Source organism: Apium graveolens, chromosome 5 (assembly GCF_009905375.1).
Source record: "Apium graveolens cultivar Ventura chromosome 5, ASM990537v1, whole genome shotgun sequence".
Lineage (NCBI taxonomy): Eukaryota > Viridiplantae > Streptophyta > Magnoliopsida > Apiales > Apiaceae > Apium > Apium graveolens.
The window spans coordinates 197,576,409-197,600,909 of NC_133651.1; positions in this window are offsets into that span (position 1 = coordinate 197,576,409).

Sequence of the window (24,501 nt, forward strand, 5' to 3'; positions counted from 1 at the left end):
TTTTGATCTTGAATGTCATAGTTTTTACTAGAACTCAAAATATAATCTTGATTCTCATGGATTTAAGGTTGTATTATTGAGAGAACTACAAGGAATGGTGAAATGCCAAGTCATAAGAGTGAAGCTCTTGCTTATATGGTCATTTCCCTTCCATTTCATTCGGCCATGACCATAAGGGAGCCGAATGAATGGTTCTTAATGGTGTTTCTTTCTTGCTTTGTTGATTTTTGAATGTTTATGTGATGATATCTTGGTTTTGGAGATAAAAACTTTATAAAACTCTTTGCATGCTAATTGATAACATAGTTATGGTTAATTCTAGGCTTTCATGTTGATTTTATTATGAAATTTATTTTGGAAACCATATTGTTTTTGGCTTGTAAATTCGAAAGCATGCATGCATAGATCCAACTCATGATTTTTGAAAGTTCTTGGTCATTTGGATTGATTTTTGTTAATAATCTCTAATTTCAGTTGACTTAAGATATTAAATATGATTTGTGCTCTTTGTTATGTGTATTGATTCGTATATATTTGGAGGATTTAAGTGTTACTTTCGAATTTGAGAGGACTTGTAATTAGTGTATTGTGTTAACTCTTGTTTTGCTATTTTGCACCTTAGGTAAGGATGATCTCCACTAAGACAATATTGTGTGTGGGAGTGTTAGTTCAGCAGGTTTCCTTGGTTGAGGTTTGGTTTGGTATTTGATTGATGTTTGGTTTGGTTTGTCAAGTGAGAAATATGGTGAAAAGGGGTACATTAGATTCTGCAGAATTTCAATTTGGTTCCATGAGGTTGAGAGTGAGATTTGACCATGTCATTGCAATGAAATTTGAGGCCCAAGACACCAGAAGCTAGCACTAGGAATATACTTTAGATTTTAGGTGTTTATTAGAGGTTTGTAGGTTGTTTGGTTAGGTGCACGAGTGAAAATACTAAATCATTCCAGCAGGGGACAGTTTTGTTGCCACTTAGAAATGTGGAGTTTTGACATGCTTTTCTTTTAGGTGCCATCTTTCTGATAATAAAACAATAGGTTCTCTTAATAATAGTATACTAAACAGGTGTTATGGAATGGAAACAGTCTTTATAGTATTAAAATATCGTTAAAACAATTGATATGGGGAAAGAAAACAATTTATTAAATATCTAAATAAATAAAACAGTGCAATGTGTAAATAAATCCCTTTTTTTTAAATAATTTTAAAAATTTTGAAAACATAAAGGGTACAGTATGATTGTAAATAAAACAACATTGTTAAATATGTAATGATAAAATAGTAAAATAAATGTAAATGCTTAAATGACTGGAATAATAAAATAAAGAAAACGTGAAAAGTCCATCTCATATATATATAGGTAGGACACCAGCTGCAGGTGTCAATGCTTGATACAAAAGTCTATGATATGTCAGTCATACTGCTACTGCTATTAGTCAAAATTAGTAGCTACACTCATACAAACTAGTCATACAATACTAGGCTGTCTCTATCTACAAAAATATACAAGATACAACACTCCTCCATCTGCTAATATCAAAATCCTGGTGGCACATGGCTCAGCTCCTCCTGTAACGCCTCTAACACTGCCTCTGTGAGTCCCATTGCCCTACGGTATGCTGCCTCTGCACTCATATCCTGCTGCCTCAGATTAGTGAGCTGCTGAGAACTAACTCTGTGAATCTGGCGTAGCCTCTCCCTTAATATATAGTCTGGGTGAAGTTCTCGAACGGGACCATCCTCCTGTATCTCAAACAATCCAAGGATCTCTCTATACTGGTTCTGCCATCGAATCCTTTCCTCTGTCTCTGCCTGAAAATGCTGATATATAACCGTATGATGCTCACGAAGATCCGTGCGGGAACCTCGAGAAGGTAATGGCTCATCTACTACTACCTCGTCCATGAACTCCGGCTGTGGAAACTGATATACCCCGGGAACAGGGGCATAGATAGCTAGCGGGGCAGGAAATAAGACAGGCTGCTCCATAGGTGCATACACTGGTGGCTCTGCCTCAGGCTCCATCGGTGGAATCTCTGGAATCTCAACTGGTGGCATAGGAATCTGGGGCTCTAAATCCTCCTACTGCGGAATATCAACCATGTCAGGAATATCGAACATCGGGAACTCTAGTGGTGGAAAATCTGGTATCTCTGGCTCAAAATATGGAAAATAATCATCAAAATCTTGTACCTCTGGTTGAGGAGGTATCTCCGGTGCTGGTCCAGGTGGCAATGGTGGAGGTGGTGGCAATGGAGGAAAGATCTGCTCTGACACTAGAGCCACTACTGGTGCAACCACTGGATCTGTCTCCGTCCGCTCCGTAGACGATGATAAAGAAGCCATCTAATATACATAACAATAATAACACAAAAACAATCAAATCATAATCCTAAAACTCATAACTTCTAATCACATAAACAGACAATCCTAACACTCTTACTTCAATCCTATCTGATCTTCCTATCTTATCTGAATCCTAACGTTCTTATTTTCAAGGGTCAAAACCTAAGCTCTGTCCCAACTATAACACCTTCCAAATCCGGGGTATCAATTTGGGGCATTATTAATAACCACTACAAACTAAACCGGCACAAGCGGAATATAAATATGATAATTACCCCGAACTACTACTACTCAGGATCTTTTAAGGTTAAGAGTTGAAAACAAGAACCACACACTAACTTTATTACAAACCCAAATAAAAATAATTTGTCTCAAGAACTCTCTTTATTACAAAACTTTATTATATCTACATTTTCACCACAAAGCTTTTATTCAAACCATACAAAAATTTTATTCAACCCAACATCTACTTATCCTGTTACACCTGATCTGGTAACTTAAACTCTCTTCGGGGATAAGAAGGAACACTCTTGGTATAAGAGGGTCCCGCTGCTTGACTCGCTTCTTGACTACGCGGGTCCTGATGGGTTTCATTCTCCACCCTAACTGTAAAACAATAGGAATAACAATAAAAAGGGATGAGCCAAAATTGCTCAACAAGCCTGCAACAAAAAATATGTATAGTATAAAGAGAGAAGAATAAATGAACCAACAAGCTGCTGGTTTGAACAACCATCTGAATTTGTATAGGATAATAATTTACCACCACTAGCGAGTGCCAAATGAACAAGACTGGAAACAAGAACCAACATATGCATTATAACCTGCTGATCATTCAGGATACAGTGCGCATCTATACCCAACTACATAGACCCAACCAACATAAGGAGTACTCAGGCAACTATGGCCTATTAATTAAAGGTCTGGGTAAAACCCAACCCGTATCATAACCATCCAGTCCAAAGTTTAATATTCGGAACAATCGGAATGCTTTTGATGTATCCTAACATCAGGATATATCTGAGTATATGTAACAAGGGTAAAAGTATTGGAATATGAATAAAGGATTCAATAAATTGGGAGAAATCAAGAATCGAAATGAAATAGAAACAAGATTCAATAATTGTGTAACAGTGTATATGAACAAAAATTATCAAAGGTAACTGATATGGAAATATTGGGATATAATTCACTATTCTGAATTTAGAATAGGGAAAAACTTGCGTTGCACGTACTTAACCTGGTTCAACTCACCGCCTTCTGTTCCTAGCCTGATCGGCCTTGCTGACACTGAACCAATCATAGAAAGATAGTCGTTTAGATAACTTACTATATACATGTATCTAGAATTGATACTACGCAACCCTATCGGTCTACCCATGCGTTTTTATCTGACTCGCATATATACACATATAATTATATAGCACATAAGGTTCACATAACCACGTAAAGCATATAGCACAGAAAGCACATAATTAATTTTTTTGGACTTATAAATATTTGTGGAATTGATACTAGACTGATATCTGTATTAACTAGCCCTATCTGATTTTATTGCAATTTTTCGGGATTTATTTGACTCGAGTATACCCCTATTAAGGTCTATAAACCTGATAGGGATAAATAAATTATGCTTGTATAATTAAATACTGCATTAATTGTACAAGCTGTGGGCTGCTAGGCCCAATAAAAAGATATATGATACTCAGACCAGAAAGGTTAAGCCTAATGGACCAGATCAGGCCTGATGGAATAAAAAAGGCCCAAAAGCCCTAATTATTAATTAATTTCGTAATTAATTAATAAGGGAAAAATCAGATGTTGAGAAGAGTCCCGGTAAGGATATAAATCTTTAGAGATTAGCCACAAGGGGACCTAAAAGGATAAAGAATCAGTTTCCTACTATCTAGGACTCCAAAGTCCATTCTAATTATGAGACTTGCCCACCAAGTCTCCTATACCAAGTCCAATTCAAGGACCCCCAACATCTATATAAGGGGTCTCACCCCCACCAATCAGAACTACGTTTTTTGGCTTGATTCTCTAATTCACAGAGATACGTAGGCATCTCGTAAAGGCAGATCGAGCCACGAAACACGAGAGCAGCCATTAAAGGCCTTGAGCTCCCGAATCTTAGTAATAAATACAGTAAATAATAACCTTAGTTTTTTATCCATAACATTTGGTGCCGTCTGTGGGAAAACGCAACAACAACCATGGCGAGAACACGGAGAACAATTGGAGCTCTAGAGGAAGGAACACCATCAGGGACAACTCCCTCGACTATTCAAGGTACGAATCCTCAAGTCCAACAAGTACATATACCTGTGAATTCTCGACCTGTCGGGTATGAATATTCAACTATTATTACTACTAACCCCCCTTATGGGATGCCCCTTCACCATGAGGTTGGAGGAAGCGGATATGCTGGGCGAAGCGAAGCACGAGGGCAGTCGCCCCCCTATATACGAGGTTTGGGTCCTATCCCTGAGGATCGGGAATTTTCTGGTCCTTACAGTGAAAGAGACTCCGAATCTTCGGATGATGAAGTGGCCCCGAGAAGGAGGCGTCCTGGAAAAGAGCCAATGGCCGATGGAAGGCAACGCCCCCAAAGCACCCCAGGGGCGAATCCCCAAGAGGTGCAGGAAAGGATCAGGGCTCATGAGGCTGAAATCCAAAGGATGAGGCATGATTTGGAGGCTCACCAGGTCACCAGGCCCAAGATACCTCTTAGGGGGAGAAATCCTCCTCCTATCATAGACCTGGATGGTCCGGTAAGAAGAAGGGCTGCTGTCCCAAGAACTGATCCAAGCAATCTCCTTCCCCTTGGAGATCCTGATGATCCAACTCCACCCTTCACAGAAGAGATAATGAATGCCCATATCTCGTGGAAATTCAAGATGCCCACTATCAAAGCCTATGATGGCACGGGAGACCCCGCTAATCATGTTAGGACATTCTCTAATGCACTGCTGCTGCAACCCGTGAATGATGCTATAAAGTGTCGGGCCTTCCCTCAAACCCTGTCGGGTATGGCTCAATGATGGTACAGTCGCCTGCCCTCAAATTCTATTGGATCGTTCAGAGAATTAAGTCAGGCTTTTATCAAGAAATTCATCAGTGGAAGAGTCCATGAGAAAAGTTCAGCATCCCTTATGAGTCTTGTGCAGGGAGCTAAGGAATCCTTGAGAGATTACCTGAATCGTTTTACAAAGGAGGTTTTAAAAGTCCCAGACCTTGATGATAAGGTAGCCATGATAGCACTACAACAAGGAACCAGGGATGAGTTTTTCAAGATGTCTTTGGCCAAACGACCCCCTGAAAATATGTTGCAACTCCAAGAGAGGGCAGGGAAGTATATCAAGGTTGAAGAAAGCATGAGGAAGACCGTAGTGAGTAATGAGCCCACTAGAGGCAAGAAGCGAAAAACTGATCCGGAGTATATCGCTAAGGACAAATATCCTAGAACCGAACAAAACCCTGATTCAACCCCTAAGAAGGGAGGACCTGGGCAAAAGTTCACTGAATACGCTAAGCTGAGTGCTCCTAGAAGTCAGATTTTGATGGAGATTGAGAAAGATAGAGATATTCGCTGGCCTAAGCCCTTGAAGGCTGATCCCGCCAAGCTAGATAAGAGCAAGTATTGCAGGTTTCACAAGAATGTTGGCCATGACACCGATGAGTGTAGGCAATTGAAAGATGAAATTGAGTTTTTGATTCGAAAAGGAAGGTTGAACAAGTATACTGGAGATGGAGGGGACAGAAATAATAATGGAAGGAAGAACTTTGAAGATCGTAGGAGGGACCAAGATGATCAGGGGCGGAATCCCCAACCCAGAGGGCTGGTTATAAATGCAATTTTTGGAGGACCGTGACGCCCTCGAGGGCCAGTGATAAACACGATCTTTGGAGGTCCAACTGCTGCTGGATTGTCCAAAAATTCCAGAAAGGCATATACTAGGGAGGTTATGCATATTGTTGGAGAAGCCCCGAAGAGGGCCAGGACAGAAGTAACATTGGCTTTTGATGATTCCGACCTAGAGGGTGTGAAGTTTCCCCATGACGACCCGCTGGTCATAACACCAATAATAGGAAATAGCCCGGTTAAGAGGGTCCTTGTGGATAATGGTGCTTCTGTGGATATCTTGCTCCACGACACCTTTCTAAGGATGGGGTATAACGACTCCCAGTTGACACCAACCGACATGCCGATATATGGATTTGCTGGAGTAGAATGTCCTGTGGAAGGGATAATCAAATTGCCAACCACCATAGGTACGGAGCCAAGGCAAGCAACGCAGATGCTGGATTTCGTGGTGGTAAAGGCTAATTCAACTTATAATGCTATCATGGGGAGAACAGGGATACATGCCTTCAAGGCAGTCCCCTCTTCCTACCATTCAGTCATGAAGTTTCCCACCCGAAACGGGATTGGAGAAGAGAGAGGAGATCAAAAAATGGCTAGAAGGTGTTATATGGCCTCTTTGAGGGCAGATGGAGTCGAGGGGCAGGTTCTTCCTATTGAAGATATGGATGTTCGAGAAAATGATGAGAATAGAGGAAGGCCAGCAGAAGAATTTGTTTCGGTTCCTTTAGATCCTGAGAATCCTGAGAGGACGACTTTCATTGGAGCCACATTAGAGGAGCCCCTTAGAGGGAAGTTAGTGAAATTTTTGCAAGAAAATAGTGATGTGTTTGCATGGTCAGCAGCTGATATGCCAGGCATAGACCCGGAGTTAATTACTCACAAGCTAAACGTGGATCCAAGCCGGAAGACAGTGAAACAAAAGAAAAGAATTTTTGCCCCGGAAAGATAAGAGGCTATAAAGCAGGAAGTAGAAAAGCTCTTAGAGGCTGGTTTCATTGAGGAGATTCAATTTCCGGAGTGGTTAGGAAACCCTGTAATGGTGAAGAAGGCTAATGGAAAGTGGAGGATGTGTATAAACTTCACTGATCTGAATGATGCATGCCCCAAAGACTGTTTTCCGCTGCCTAGAATTGATACTTTGATTGATGCCACTGCTGGACATGAGATGCTGAGTTTCATGGATGGATTTAGCGGATACAACCAGATCAAAATGCATAAGGATGACATTCCAAAGGTATCATTTATCACTGACTTTGGTGTTTATTGTTATCTTGTTATGGCGTTTGGTCTCAAGAATGCAGGAGCCACCTATCAAAGGTTGGTGAATAGAATTTTTAAGGATCTTATTGGTAAGACTATGGAAGTCTATGTTGATGACATGTTAGTCAAGAGTCTAGTAAAGACTGATCATATAGCCCATTTAAGGGAAGCTTTTGAGGTCCTGAGGTACCACAAGATGATGTTGAATCCTACGAAGTGTGCTTTCGGAGTAGGATCTGGAAAATTCTTGGGACTGATGGTCTCAAAGAGGGGAATTGAGGCTAACCCGGATAAGATAAAGGCGATCCTGGACATGGAACCACCAAAAATTGTTAAGGATGTTCAGAAGCTTACAGGAACGGTTGCTGCGCTAGGACGATTCATCTCCAAGTCGGGGGACAAGTGTTTGTCATTCTTCAAATCGCTAAAGAGCATCAAAGACTTTGTATGGAGTGAGGAAAACCAGAAGGCATTTGAAGAGTTAAAGAAGTCTATGGCCCAGGCCCCATTGTTGGCCAAGCCAGTTCTGAGTGAAATTTTATTCTTGTACTTGGCTGTTTCAGAGAGCGCCTTGAGCGTGGTGTTGGTTAAGGAAGAACTGAAAGTCCAGAAACCCGTATACTATGTCAGCAAAATTTTGCATGGTGCTGAGTTGAATTATTCAACTATAGAGAAATTTGCTTTAGCCTTGGTAATGGCTTCAAGAAAGCTGCGTCCTTATTTTCAAGCTCACCAGATTGAAGTGCTAACAAATCAGCCACTGAGAAATATCATTCACAGTCCCAAGGCAAGTGGGAGACTGATTAAGTAGGCAATAGAGTTGGGAGAGTTTGATATCAAGTATAAGCCACGTACGGCTATAAAAGTCCAGGCACTAGCTGACTTCGTGGTGGAATGTACCATACCCAACCAAAAGTCGGGGGGCAGGAAGATACCATACCTCAAGACAAGGGAGTCGACAATGGGGACAGGGAGAAGGATGATAAGGAGAAAGAATATTGGGTTCTCTATTTTGATGGAGCATCAAAAACAAATTCCAGTGGAGCAGGGTTGGTTTTGCAAAGCCCTGATGGGTTCTTAATTGAGTATGCTATGAAGCTAGATTTTCCAACCACAAACAATGAGGCAGAGTATGAAGCCCTGATAGCTGGCCTTGGTCTAGCTGGGACACTTAGAGTCAAAAACTTAAAGGTCCGTGGAGACTCGAAGCTGATAATATCCCAGGTAAAGGGAGAATTTGAGGCAAGGGATGATACGATGGCTAAGTATGTCCGCCTAGTAAGGGCTGTGATGACCCAATTTAATGAATGCCATGTTGAACACATTCCAAGGGAAGAAAATGTTAAGGCAGATGCGCTATCAAAGTTCGCTTCGTCTGAGATTGAAGAAAGTTCAGGAAGTGTGTACTTCCGTGTTTTGAAGACACGAAGCATAGATGTTAAGCTAGTGGCTCCCATAGGCTTGGGGACGTCATGGATTGATCTCATCAAGGCTCACATTCAGACCGGTTGGTTGCCAAGTGATGCAACTGAAGCACGGAAGTTAACTGTTCGGGCACTAAGGTACTCTTTGATAGATGGGATTCTTTACAAAAGATCTTTCGTGGTTCCCTACTTGAGGTGTCTCAGGCCCGATGAGGCACGCTTGGCTCTTGAAGAAGTGCATGAAGGTATTTGTGGACAACACTTGGGGGGCAGGGCCTTGGCTCATAAGATAACTCGTTTAGGCTTCTATTGGCCAGAAATGATGGCTGATGCCAAAGAATATGCGAAGAAGTGTGATCGCTGTCAGAAGCATGCACCAGTTGTTAGACAACCCCCCGAGATGCTGACCTCTATCAACTCACCTATTCCCTTTGCCATGTGGGGGATGGATATTCTAGGGCCTTTTCCTATGGCCACGGCACAAAGGAAATTTCTGATTGTAGCCATTGATTATTTCACCAAGTGGATCGAAGCCAAACCCTTGGCCAAAATCACAACTAAGCAGGTTGCACAATTCCTGTGGGAAAACATTATGTGCCGATATGGAATTCCCCGTATCCTCGTCACTGACAATGGAACACAATTCAACAATGAGGAATTCAAGAAGTATTGTGAAGAAAATGAAATTGAGTTACGATTCACCTCTGTGGCTCACCCGCAAGCCAATGGGCAAGCAGAGGTAGCAAATCGGATAATCCTGGATGGACTAAAGAAGAGGATCGAGAAGTCAAGAAATAATTGGGTGGATGAGATACTTCCAATATTATGGGCCTACAGGACTACCTGTAGAGTCACGACAGGAGCAACTCCCTTCATGTTGGCATATGGGGCAGAAGCAGTAGTTCCAGTAGAGATATCACATTCCTCTCCAAGGATTCAGGCTTTCAATGCAGAAGAAAATGAGGAAGGGCAGAGGTTAGCCCTGGATTTAATCGATGAAGTGCGAGATAAAGCACATGCAAAGATAGTGAAATATCAGAAAAAGGCTTCATTCTACTACAACCTAAGGGTTAAAGAGAGGTTTTTCAAACAAGGTGACCTAGTCTTGAGAAAAATAGAGGCTTCCGGTGTCGGACAGAAAGGAAAGCTTGCCCCGAATTGGGAAGGGTCGTACAGAGTCAAGAGCGTTCAGGGTAGAGGAACCTACAAGCTGGAAACTATGGAAGGTTTTGAAGTCCCGAGGACCTGGCACGCACAAAACCTGAAGGTTTACTATGTGTAAGATAGGCGAAGTACGATTCTCACTTATCATTGTGACAAGTAGGTTTAAAAGCACCCTGAAGCTTTGCTTGCGTAGGATTTTATATTCCAGTAGAATTTACATTGTCTAGTTATTGTTGATTAGGGTCGAACCCATGCTGTGTAAGGTTTTGGAAAACCAGACTTCATATTAAAGAGTTTGAAATTATTTCTATCTAAGGATGTTTAAAGTTCAAATGCGTATTAAGATTGTAAAGTTAAAACAGAAAGAAGAAAAGCAACATATGAAATATAACCCCGAAGGGTGACAAGTTTAGATATGAATGAAGTTCAAATAGAAGATATACAAAAAGTTAGGCCTTGGAAGGCTGAGATTCCTCAGAACCACTATCTGAAGTCTCCTCGGAAGTCTCGGTCGTTCCTTCGGACGTCTCGGTTGTCCCCTCCGAAGTCCCTGTAGAAGTTCCCTCTGCAGGAGATGCTGGCTGTTGAGGCGTTGCTTTTGGAGGCTCTTCCACCCTGGCCTTCTTAGCGACAGGCTCAAACTCCTCTTCGGAAGAATCTTCCTCCTCTCCGTCCTTGATCATAACAGCAAGCTTCTCAGTAACCCCTCCAAGCTCTGGAACCCGCACAGGGCAAGGAAAGGGAGACTACTCAAGGACCTCGGGAAACTCATCCTGGATGGCCTCCACAGCAGCATCCCAGCCCTCTTTATAGCTAACTGGGTGAAGAAGGGCATCATGCTCCACCATCAAGTCCTTGAATTCTTGGGTGTCCATCCAGCCATCAAAGGCTTTGTCCTTCTGCGCCTTCAGAATGACATTTTCGGCCCGGGCCGTCTCCAGGTCAGAAGTGGAAGAGGCCAGTTGAGCTTCAAGGGCCTCTATTTTTTGGTTGGCCTCTTCCAACTTCTTGTTGGCATCTTCCAGGCCAACCTTCCAAGCTTTAGCTTGGTGAATTGCCCCCTGGAAATGGGCGTTAGCCTGCAAGAGAAACAGCGAAAGTTCAGAAAAGAAACATGGAAAGATAAGTACGAAGGGCATAAGTAAAGGACGTACCATCGCCAGAGCCTGGGCTCCAAATAGCTCATTCCCCTCTAAGTCCTGTTGAAGAACAAAATCTTGATAGTCCACCGGGGAGATGGAATGCTTAGACCATTCCTTGGACAGCGTCGTGCTGCCCACGATTGAGTCCTTGCCCCGGATCCCCCAGGCAGGTTGAAAATAGGCCCCTGGCCTCTGCTTGGTGCGCAAAACTTGGCTGGGGCCTTCCTCGCTTGGCTCCATTGCCTGAAGGAGGAACTCAGGGAAGCGATCACCAAGTCGAGGGTCTTTAAAGACCTTCCCAGCCCTCTTCATCCTGGTTGTCTCCAGGTCCTTCAGCTTGGTAGCCTCCTCAATCTTCTCAGCCACTGCAACAAACAAAGTCAGTTGAAAACCAATGAAATAAAAGTGCAGGAAATAAAGTAGATAAGAAAGGGAACTTACTTTTCTTATTAACGGGCGAAAGGCCGCGTTCTACCAGGACGGTCTCCCAGATAAGGTCCCAACAATGGGAAGTACCGTTGTCTTGCGTAAGGAGGTTGAAACCTCTAGCCTCCTCCTCAGACAAAGTTATGTCATTTTGGCTCCCATCCACGGCCAGCCCAAAGGATGATCGAAACAGGGAGCCCTAATCTCCACCTTCCCAAATAACAAACAAAAAATCTTTCTTCCACCCCAAGTTGTTGTCAGGGATGAACTTCCCATTCACGATATGGGGGATAGTGGGGCGCTGGTTGATAGAAGCCCAACCCGGACTTTTATCAGGGCTGTTTTTGAACTGAAAAATCTTCCTGAAGACAGCAACAGATGTGGGGACGTTGTGCTTGGCGCATTGTGACAGATAGCACAGAATCAACCTCCAGGAATTAGGGGGAAGTTGGCAAGGGCTGATGCCCACATCAGCCAGTAGCAAAGGAATGAATGGATGAAAAGGGAGTCTAATACCTGCCCTTAGAGTATCCCTATAGACGCATAGCGCGTCCTTCTTCCACTGACAGGCCCTGTCGGCCGGACCCGCAAGAACCAGCTTAAAAGGCTCCTTGATTTTGAAGCAGCTGCTCAACTTTTCCAGCTCCTTGGGATCCCGTAAAGCACTGATATGATCGTGCGCGTCCAGATGCGCATCAGACGGATACTCGTTCCCTCGAGTGTTGATCATGTTGATTAAGTATACCTCGATCGAATAGGAAAATCGTTGGACTTTCTAGCCACGTTCATCTTGGCCAAGCGAGTCATTCTTTTGTCAGCCATCTGAAAAAAGTAAGGGGCACGTAAATAGGCTATCTTAAAGTGGCACACAATGGAAAAATAGACACGAAAAGCAAAGGGAGGAATCTTACCTGAAGAAGCACTCCTGAAAAAGGCTTTGAGCTCCGACTTGCTGTTATTCCTCTGAGAATCTTAGCAGGAAGATAAAGAAGAAAACTAAGAAATGAGAAAGTGAGGAGTAATAGCCTTTCCTCATTCCTTTATATAAGAGGAAAAGGAAGTTGAAGGGACGAAAAGCCCATTGAGAACAAAAGCCCATAGGAAAAAGCCCATTAAAAAAGAATATTCCAGAATATTCCTAGGAATTCTAGAAGCATTCTAAACAGGGTGTATTAAGCCCAGATCAATAAAAGAGGCCCAATAAGATTTGAAAAGGCCCAATAAGATTTGAAAAGGCCCAATAAAAGAGGCCCAATAAGATTTGGAAAAGCCCAATAATAGAGGCTCAGTAAAATTTAATAAGGCCCAACAAAAAAGGCCAGGCCCAAATCCAATTAGGATTTGGAAAATACAATACCCTAAATTAAAACTAAATAAAGAAGGCTAGTGGAAGACCAGGAACCAGGTCGAAATCCAGGTCGTGAATCCTGCCCGAAATCTTTTGAGCAGACACCCGAAAATAACGGGTAAAAAAGACTAGAATCCAGGTCGAATTCCAGGTCGTGAATCCTGCCCGAAATCTTTCGAGCAGACACCCGAAAATAGCTGGAATAACGGGACTGAATTGAGGTCGAAGCTTCGACCAGGAATGAGGTCGAATAAACCAAGCATCTTTCAAAAAAATGGGGATTAAAAACCCAGGTCGAAGTTCGACTAGGATCCTGGTCGAATTCCAGGTCGTGAATCCTAGTCGAAATCCTTCTACCAGGAAGCAAGAAAACCAAAGAATTTTTGAACAGGATTCAGGTCGAAATATCGACTAGAATCCTAGTCGAAATCCTAGTCGATAGGCTCATGACAAGAAGCTAAAAAAAGGTGGAATTTTCGACCTAGATCCAGGTCGAATTTTCGACTAGGATCCTGGTCGAATTCCAGGTCCTAGATCCAGGTCGAAATTTTGACTAGGATCCAGGTCGAATTCCAGGTCGTGGATTCTAGTCGAATTCCTTCGACCAGGATGGCAAGGCTGACCCCTATTTTCGACTAGGATCCAGGTCGACATTTCGACTAGGATCCTGGTCGAAAAAGGGCTGGAAATCTGAAAATTAGGGAAAATCCCAGAAAATTAGGGGAAAATCCCGGAAATTAGGGAAAATCCCAGAAAATTAGGGAAAAATCCCAGAAAATTAGGGAAAATCCCAGAAAATTAGGTAAAAATTCCAGAAAATTAGGGAAAATCTCAGAAAATTAGGGAAAATCCAGAAAATAAGGGAAAAATCCCGGAAATAAGGGAAAAATTCCTGGAAATTAAGATAATTCCTGAATAAAAGGAAAAATTCATTGTAAATGTGTAGGTCGCTCCACGCTTTACGGAAAAACGAAACCCTGTAAGGGAACGAATAGACTTAACTTCTGCGAAACCTAATCAATGTTTCTCAAAAGTTGGGGGGCAAATGATAGGGATAAATAAATTATGCTTGTATAATTAAATACTGCATTAATTGTACAAGTTGTGGGCTGCTAGGCCCAATAAAAAGATATATGATACTCAGACCAGAAAGGTTAAGCCTAATGGACCAGATCAGGCCTGATGGAATAAAAAAGGCCCAAAAGCCCTAATTATTAATTAATTTTGTAACTAATTAATAAGGGAAAAATCAGATGTTGAGAAGAGTCCCGGTAAGGATATAAATCTTTAGAGATTAGCCATAAGGGGACCTAAAAGGATAAGGAATCAGTTTCCTACTATCTAGGACTCCAAAGTCCATTCTAATTATGAGACTTGCCCACCAAGTCTCCTATACCAAGTCCAATTCAAGGACCCCCAACATCTATATAAGGGGTCTCACCCCCACCAATCAGAACTACGTTTTTTGGCTTGATTCTCTAATTCACAGAGATACGTAGGCATCTCGTAAAGGCAGATCGAGCCACGAAACACGAGAGCAGCCATTAAAGGCCTTGAGCTCCCGAATCTTAGTAATAAATACAGCAAATAATAACCTTAGTTTTTTATCCATAACAAAACCAATAACTAACACAAGACCACTCTCTTCTGGAAAAAATTATAACTTACAGTTATTTTTATTGGATTCGTTTCATTTTTCTGAGTCTAGGGGTAATCGTTTCGCTCAAATCGGACTAACAGTTTAATTATTATGAATTAAACAAGATTTAATTAATTAATAATTAATTATAATTAAATAATTATAATTAAATAATCCTTAATTATATTTTTAAATAATTAATTAAGAATTATTGTATTTTAAAATAATTAATCTCTAATTATTAGGATTAATTACAATTTATTACAATTATTTACAAATTATTATTACTTACTCAATTAGATCGATTATTTATAAATAAACAATTGATATAATTAACTGATATGTTATTTATCGAATAAATACTTATTACTCGAATCATAATCTAATTCAACGATTAACTACTCGTATAAATACGAGCTACTCGCAATTCTTGAATAACTATCGAATCGTTATTATTATTAGTATACATATACGATTTATTAATCAATTGATTAACTGTATTTAATTATTCGATATGAATAATTATTACGATATTCTTCGAATAAACTATCGCTCGAATAATAATTCTAATTATCGAATCACTACTCGTATAAATACGAGTTACTCGTTATATTAACTAATTATCCGATTATTAATCAAATTATTTAATCCTTATTTATTAATTAATTACCTAATTATTAATTAATTACTTAATTATTAATTAATTACCTAATTATTAATTAATTAGATAACTAATAAATAATTAGATAAATAATTAAATAATCAATTAAATAATTAAATTCTAAATTAATAAAATAATTTAGAAATTAATTATAAAATTTTTTAGAATTTAAAACTGATTTTTAATTAATTTTTAAAATTACTAAAATGATTTTCTGATTTTAGAAAAATAAAATAAATATTAAAATACCAGAACCATAAAAACAGAAACAAGGTTAGGGTTTTTAGGATCAAACCCGGGTCGAAACCGGGTTGGAAACCGGGTCGAACCCGGGCTATCGGGTCACGAAGAACGCCCAGAATCCGGCAATTACTCCGACGACGGCGGGGATTTTTCCGGCGAATCAACCACGACAAAACTCAGTTTTTCAGGCATGATTCTTCTGGGGTTTCAATCCACGACGCCCCCAGAACCTTCCTCCTCCTTCCCTCGTCAAGAACACGGCCGTCCCGTCGCCTGAACCACCAACCACGGCGGCGGTGGCGCCGCTTTCCGGTGAGGCTAAATCCTAAACGGAACTCGATGAAACCAGTGCGGTTTGACCAGAAATCTAACGATCTATTCAACCCAACCAACAAAATCAACAAACAACAACTAGGAATCAAAACCCGAATTTGAGAAATAACCCAAAAAAATGAAATTAAAATGAAGTAATCAAATATTAACAAATAATGGCATAATCAGAAACTACGATTCCTGGGCTTCAATTTGACTACTTACATGAGCGATTTAGATGCCGGAATCACCTTCAAATCTTCGATTGAATTTCTGCCCTGTTCTTCACCAACAACCCTAGTTCTTGTTTTTTTTGAATTTTTTGAATTTTTTTATTATAATTAACTAATTAATTAACAGTAAATCAACTATTTATATTTATGAAAATAATACCCCTAAATAAAATTAAGGGGCTAATTACACTCCTAATAAAAATATTTGGCCCTAATTTTTATAACTTTTGGGTATTAATAATGAATTTTTAAATATCCAATAAATAAAAAATTAATGCTAAAAATTCCCAAAAATTGTGAATATTATAAAACTGCAAAGAAAAATGATGTATGATAATTTTATGATCATATAAAAATAAAAATGTGATTTTTGTGGGGTTTTTGGTAACCGAAGGGGTCCGCAAAAGTCGTTTTTCACGGAAAAAGTAAATTTGTAAAACGTCTAGGGGTTCAGAATAGCGATATGGTATAGGGCATTTATGGCAAAATAGGGCCAATGCTTTTGTTTGAAATATGGGCTTTTAAAACATGGGTTTGAGTTGTACGGGTTTTAATATAAAATATATAACTTATGATAAAACACTCGATAAATATCCAAAACACGTTTCGATCAAAATAGACAACATGTAACACATAGCAGTTAGGGTTTAATGACTCAACACATTTAATCACACAATAATATACATAATTTATCTTTATTATGATATAATACAAGCGTAATTTCTCGGTCGTTACAAATACTGTGGTGATTAAGTTGTTTCCTGATAAACAGTTTAGTATTATTTGCATAAATTCTAAGGATAAGTTCTGATTATGTTCTGATGATTAAACTCTGAAGAAACCAGTCAGTATTTATGTAAAGAATCACAGAAACAGTCATTCACCTTTTTTAGTATAGAAGCCATGATCTGATGACCGTTAAATTCTGATAATAGTCAAGTTCTAATGCAAATCATGATGCTTACATGGCATTATTTATTTACTTGACTTATTTTTGGTATTTACTATAATGGTTATATTTCTCAGAAAAATAATTAGGTGAGATCCAATCTTCAGTGGAACTCCTTCTTTCTCTACTCCTGACAGATGATGCCAAAAAGGGGGAGAAGGTAGTTAAGTCCAAATGCTCATTAAGCCAAACACTGAAGAAAAAGAATGATCATGGAGATGACCAGGGAAACTCTGAAAAGAGTAGAGGTCAAAGTCAAGGGAAGCAGCTGAGCAGAATTCCCATTCAACAGACAAGTTCTCATCAGAGAATGCAAGGGAGGAATAAGGAAGGAAAGAAGCCAACAGATCAGGATGTTCCTTTGTTGATCACAAATGTTGATACTTCAAATACTGATGATCAAGTTCTAACAACTACTTTTGATGTGATAGTCCAAGCTGAAAGCCAAGAGTCACAGAAGTTTTTGCATACTTTGAAATTCAAAGGAAAGAAAGCAATATTCTTCTACAAAGATCCAAAAATTCAATCTGTTGATGAAGAATTGGCCAAGAGACTATTCCTTAAGGATATTCCAGGAGTGGATTTAGAGGAATTAAGAGAAGAAGAAGCAAGATTTAATTTTGAAAAGTCAAAACTACAGTATAAAGCTTCTAATGCAAAGAAGCCACCCAAACCTAAGGAGAAAGGTATAGTAATAAGAGAAAGATCTGCCACATAGATTCCTAGATCAAGGACTAGATCTCAAACTAATACTGATCCCAAAGGAAAGGGAAAAGGAAAAGTTGGGGAGACAGTCAAGAAACAGAATATGAAGATTCCTCAAATTCTGATGGATCCTGTGTGCAAGATGGTTCAATTCTTTGATGATACTGCTGCTGAAGATGAAACAGTTGAAACTCTGAAGAGAAAGAGGTTAACAAAAGAATCTAAGGCAACCTCTAACATAGCTTAAGTTGTTTAGAGTGAAGATATTTCAGATGAGCAAGCTACTGATGAAACTGAAAGAAATATGTCCTAAGTCCAATCATGTATTAGGATTTAGGAATAACTTTTATGTAATTTATTTTGATTTCATTGATATTAATAAAAGACATGTTTTGTTTTTATTACGGGCTCTATCTATTTAAGTATTTAAATAAGATATACCATAGTTTAGAGTAAAGCTTTTATGGATTATGACGAGATCATAATAGTGAGACCTAAAAGATGATAACTCTAAACTTAAATAGTTCCTGGTCATAGGAATACTAACTGGTAATTAATAATCCGCAAAGATCGGTACATACTATGCTTGCTTCATTTTGAAGGATGTCTGTTCTCATAGATATTTGTGTGGTGACACTATAGCTAGTATGTAGGTGCTTATTATAGAATAAGTTCACTGAACATGACTCGCACAGCTGAACAACTGATGGAGTTCACTCACGTGTCAGCAGTTGTTCACATAGTGATAGTTGTACAAGTATCCTTAGACTTGAGGTCATCATAGTCATCTTGTGTACACTGAACTATGCTTTGGTTTAGTTCTTAGTCTCCAGGGACAATTATTAGGGCTCTACTGGGTATAGGAATTTGTACACGAAGATAGTGTATGATCAATAAAGGATCTACCCCTTCCAGTGAAGGAAGCGAATGTTCAAGGCTGATCCACTTATGCTAGTTCAGGAATCTCTGGCCAGAGTGAATGAAATTAGAAAGGAGTTTCTAATTTGCATAGAACTAAGCATAGTAAATGGTAAGCAAGTGATTAAATTAGATAGGCTTGACACAAGATCCATGCCTTGTATTTAATCAGGACATTGTAGGGTAGAAGGAGTTTATTGTACGGTAACTATTCACTGAATAGGTTCTTGGTATTGTAAGCAGTGAATTCGTATTATCCGGATAGTCGCGATATGCTGAGAAGTATCCCTCACGATGTAGAATAAATATGATTAATTAATTAATCATATTTAATAAATTAGAGAATTTATATAAATAATGATAAAATAGTTTTATTATTATTTATTTCTACTACCGGCTTAATATTGAACCTACAGGGTCACACCATAAAAAATAGAATGATTTAGTGGTGGAGAAATTAATTAATAATGGCTGATAATTATTTATTTATGAAATAAATAATTAATTGGCAAGTTTAATAATTGATTAAATGCGATTTAATTGATTATAAATTAATTAAGAAAAGTTCTTAATATTATTAATTAAGAATTTAATTTTTGGAAATTAAATCAAGAGAGAGAATTATTTCTAAAGTGTTTAGAAAAAGGATTAATAATTAAAAGGTGTTTTAATTATTACTGAGAATAATAAATGGGTTAATAATAATAATATTTTATGGGAAAATTTCAGCTGCAAATTTTGCCTATAAACATACTATTATAAAACCCTATTTTTATTCTAACCCAAAAGTTTTTAGAAAACCTAATTCTCTCCACCTCCTCCTCCTCCTTAACGTCATTTTCTTGGTGGATACCGGTGGAGTGCTTCACGCTTGAGGAGCAGCTGCTAAGGATCTCCGATCGTTGCTTTTGGATCGCTATTAAAGGTTAGTAATCGATTCATATGTTTTAATCACGATTTATATGCATTTATTTGGATTTTATATGTGTAAAAGTGTTTTACCATGCCTCCGCTGCAATTAAAATCCAACAATGGTATCAGAGCATAGGTTCTATGCATATAGATCTGTGGTAAAAATTTTAGAATTTTATGTGCTTGTATGAATTAATTATGATTTTTATAAGTTATATTATGGATTAATTTTGTCTAATGAGAAATCGTTTCTCAGAATAATTTTGAATGTTGATCTGGGTTCTACAAGTGTTGTAGATCGTCTGGGTTTTTTTTTCATAATTTTATGATGTATAGATTTTTTATTATGAATTTTTGAAGGTCTTGTAATTAAATTCGTAAGTAAATAATCATATATATGTATATAAATTGTAAGTATGTATATATATATATATCTGCTGCTGTTGTTGTACTGACTGATGGCACGGAAGCAAGACAAAGAAATAGAACAGCACGGCGATCGAGAACTGTCAGGCGGCGGCAGGTGCAGGCACGTGTAGCGCACGCGTGCGCGGGAGGGTTTGGCGCATTCCGGGAATGCGTTACACACTGTGGCGCATTCACGGAATGCGTTACACCTTTTAATGGCTTAAAACGGTTGTAACGCATTACCGGAATGCGTTACAGGGATGCGTTATAGCCCGTCTGTTATTTTTAAATTTGTTTTTTGGGAGTTTCGTAACTCCGTTTTGGGCGTGCAATATATCGTTGGATTCGTTTTTCCGAGACGGATCTAATGGAGTGATCAAATTTTAGTTTATATAAAAGTTTTGAACTGTTTATATTTCCGAAAGTGTTTTAAAGTTGTTTTTAACTGTTTTAACTGCTTTTAAATGCTTCATGTGATACATAGATATGTATAATGCTTAGACCAATATGCTAGATGATGTAACTTGCCTACCTTGATGTTTATTCATGTTGATATATGTGATATATGCTTAGTTTAACATGCGATGATAGGTTTAGGTGAACTTAAATGAACATAAGGCGCTTGTTAGACAATCTAGTATAGTGAAATTGTTTCATAACCTTAATAATAATATTATGAATACAATCATGAGATTCTTGTATTTATGAAACACGTAATTGAATATGAATTTTCGATATGAGAGAAAGGATGATTCTGTCAACAACAGATTTATATCTGTAAGAAAGGGTTATTATGTGACACATCTTGACAATGCTCCACCCGATCTGGGAATCATCTGATTATTGATTATTGATTTGAAATATTTAATTTAAAAGGAAGAATCTCTTTATCATATGATTATGATTGTAACGTAATATAATCCCTCTAAAATTAATTAATATCAAGTAGTAATTGGCCAATGATACAACGGGCTTGTGTCGGTCATATCCTTCTAACATGATAGAAAGTAGTTCTTATTTTTAAATCATTGTCGGTTCGTGCTACAGCCGAGGGCTTTGATTTCAAAATAAGAAATACTTGTCTATTACATAGAGATGTGTACATTGAATTAGAATCTAAAGGTCGGTACGTGCCACAGCCGTGGGCCTTTGGGGACTGATTCAATTGTACGGAATGTTGGGTTAGACTTGACTTAGAATATTGAGTTTGTCGTGCCACAGCCATGACTCAATTATTCAAGAGGCTAAAGTTTGATTAGGGAATAACATAAGATGTAATTGACAAGAGTTGTCTACCTATTGAACATTACATGACGGTTCGTGCTACAGCCGGGGTTGTGTAATGGAATGTAGGATCCCTATTCCCACTAGCATTATGAATGCTTAATTTTTTCACGTAGGGGGTTCAATAAATTAGATAAACTAGTGGGAGCCACTTATGAATAAAGACCCGATTCGTATAGTATTTTAAAATGAAATCGAATATTTGCTAAGTGTTGTTATGTGCTTATCATTTACAGATTTACAATATACATTATGTCTTCTGCACTATCACTCAAGAGCATACTGGATGCTCACAAGTTGACTGGTCCTAATTATGCTGACTGGCTTCAAAACTTGAGAATTGTTCTCAGGATTGAGAAGCTGGAATACGTGATTGACTCACCTAAGCCTAATGAACCTGCTATTGATGCACATAATGATGAACATGTTGTGTATCGTAAGTGGGTAGATGATGCAAATGTTGCTCAATGCATCATGCTAGCTTCCATGAACATTGAGCTACAGAAGCAACATGAGCATATGGATGCTCACACTATCCTCATGCATCTACAAGAGTTTTATGATGTGGCAGGGAGGACAGCTCGATATGAGATATCGAAGGAGCTGTTCGGTTGTAGGATGTCTGAGGGATCATCTGTGAATGACATGTACTTAAGATGATCAATTTGATTGAACGTATTGGACAACTTGGTTTTGCCATGGATGGGGAGCTGAGCCAAGACTTGGTCTTGCAATCGCTTCCGAGTTCGTTCTCACAGTTTGTTGTGAACTTTTACATGAATAAGTTGGATGTCAGCCTGCCTGAACTCCACAACATGTTGAAGACTGCGGAATCGAATTTCCCCCCTAAGAAGAGTTCTGTTCTTCTAATTGGTGAAGGTTCCAATCCTAAAAAAAGGAAGAGGAACCCTTCCAAGAAGAAGAAAGTAGGTGAGAAAACACCGGTTCCACCAAAAGCTGAAGTCCCCAAGAGCAAAGTTGTTTGCTTTCACTGTAACAAGGTGGGGCACTGGAAGAGGAACTACAAGGTATACCTTGCAGAATTGAAGAAGAAGAAGGGTAGTGAGACTACCGCTTCTAATTCAGGTATGTTCATGATAGAAGTGAATATGTCATTAAATCAAATTTCTACTTGGGTATTAGATACCGCCTGTGGTTCTCATATCTGCAATTTGTTGCAGGGACTAAGGAGAAGTAGGACTCTTGAGGAAGAGGAGGTGATTCTACTGATGGGAAATGGAGCAAGAGTTGCTGCTGAAAATGTAGAATCATTTCATTTACATATGCCTACGGGCAAGACTATTGTTTTAAATAATTGTTATTTTGTTCCCTCGATTGTGAGGAATATTATTTCTATTCCCATGTTAGACTTGGCTGGATTTTCATTTATTATTGAGAATAATGAATGTTCTATTCTTAGAGATAATATTCTTTATGGACGTGGTACCTTAAATAATGGTCTGTATAAATGTGTCATAATTTACTTCAGATTGAACAAACTAATAAAAGAAAAGGGATGATGAAAATCTCACTTCATTGTGGCACTGCAGTCTCCATTTAGTAGACATGGAGAGAGGGCTGCAAATTTGCTAGGAATGGTACACACAGATGTATGTGGACCAATGTCTACGCAAGCCATGGGTGGATTTTCATACTTCATTACTTTCATGGATAATAGATCTAGATTCGGATTTGTGTTTGATGAAACACAAGTCTGAAGCCTTTGAAAAGTTCAAAGAGTATAAGTATGAAGTGGAGAAACAAACCAAACATAGTATTATAATTCTTCGATTAGATCGAGGTGGTGAATACTTGAATGGAGAGTTTATGGATTATTTCAAAGTAAATGGTATAGTCTCCCAGTGGACGCCTCCAGATTGGTATCTGAGAGGAGAAATCGAACTTTGTTAGACATAGTTCGATCCATGATGAGCTATGCAAATCTTTCAGTATTCCTATGGCGTTATGCATTGGAAACCTCAGCATATTTACTGAATAAGGTGCCTTCCAAATCTGTTCCTCAAACTCCGTATGAGATATGGAAAGAAAGGAAACCGAGTCTTAAACACGTTAAGATTTGGGGATGTCCAGCTTATGTCAAGTAAGTTGACCCAGATAAGCTGGAATATCGATCCGTAAAATGTAGTTTTGTGGGATATCCTAAAGAGACTTTAGGGTATTACTTTTACACCGATCATCGGTTGTTTGTCTCCAGACATGCTACCTTCTTGGAAAAGGAGTTTATCCTTGAAGGAAACAGTGAGAGCAAAATTGAACTCGATGAAGTTCAAGAAGCACAAACTACTACGGATCAACTGGAAACACCTGTTCAGACTGAACAACCTTCTGTGGAACAGCCCATTCGTAGGACATGGAAAGTGTCTCGCCAACCTGAGAGGTATTATGGCCTTGTCATTGAGAATGACAATGAGTTGTCAATCATTGATGATGATGACCCTGTGACCTATAATGAGGCTATGAGTAGTGTTGACTCAGAGAAATGGCATAGTGCCATGAAATCCGAAATGGAATCTATGTATACCAACCAAGTATGGACTCGGATTTAGCTTGCGATTGCTGCTTACTACGACTATGAGATCTGGCAAATAGCCAGATGGTTTTCTTTCCAAGAGAAATGAAAACCTAGTGTGTAAGCTGCTGCGAACCATATATGGTTTAAAGCAAGCTTCTCGTAGATGGAACATCCATTTTGATGAGACAATCAAAGAGTTTGGTTTTATGAAAAACGCAGATGAACCATGTGTCTACAAAAGGGTTAGTGGGAGCGCGATAACATTTCTTGTATTGTATTGAAATAGAGTTGACACGCATAACAACATAGCAGACCCACTCACAAAGCTACTTTATGAAAGTCACTTTGATTGTCATAAAGACTATATGGGTATTAGATACCAGAGTGATTGGCTTGAGTACAAGTGGGAGATTGAAAGGAATATGTCCTAAGTCCAATCATGTATTAGGATTTAGGAATAACTTTTATGTAATATGTTTTGATTTCATTGATATTAATAAAAGACTTATTTTGTTTTTATTACGGGCTCTATCTATTTAAGTGTTTAAATAAGATATACCATAGTTTAGAGTAAAGCTTTTATGGATTATGATGAGATCATAATAGTGAGACCTAAAAGATGATAACTCTAAACTTAAATAGTTCCTGGTCATAGGATTACTAACTGGTAATTAATAATCCGCAAAGATCGGTACATACTATGCTTGCTTCATTTTGAAGGATGTC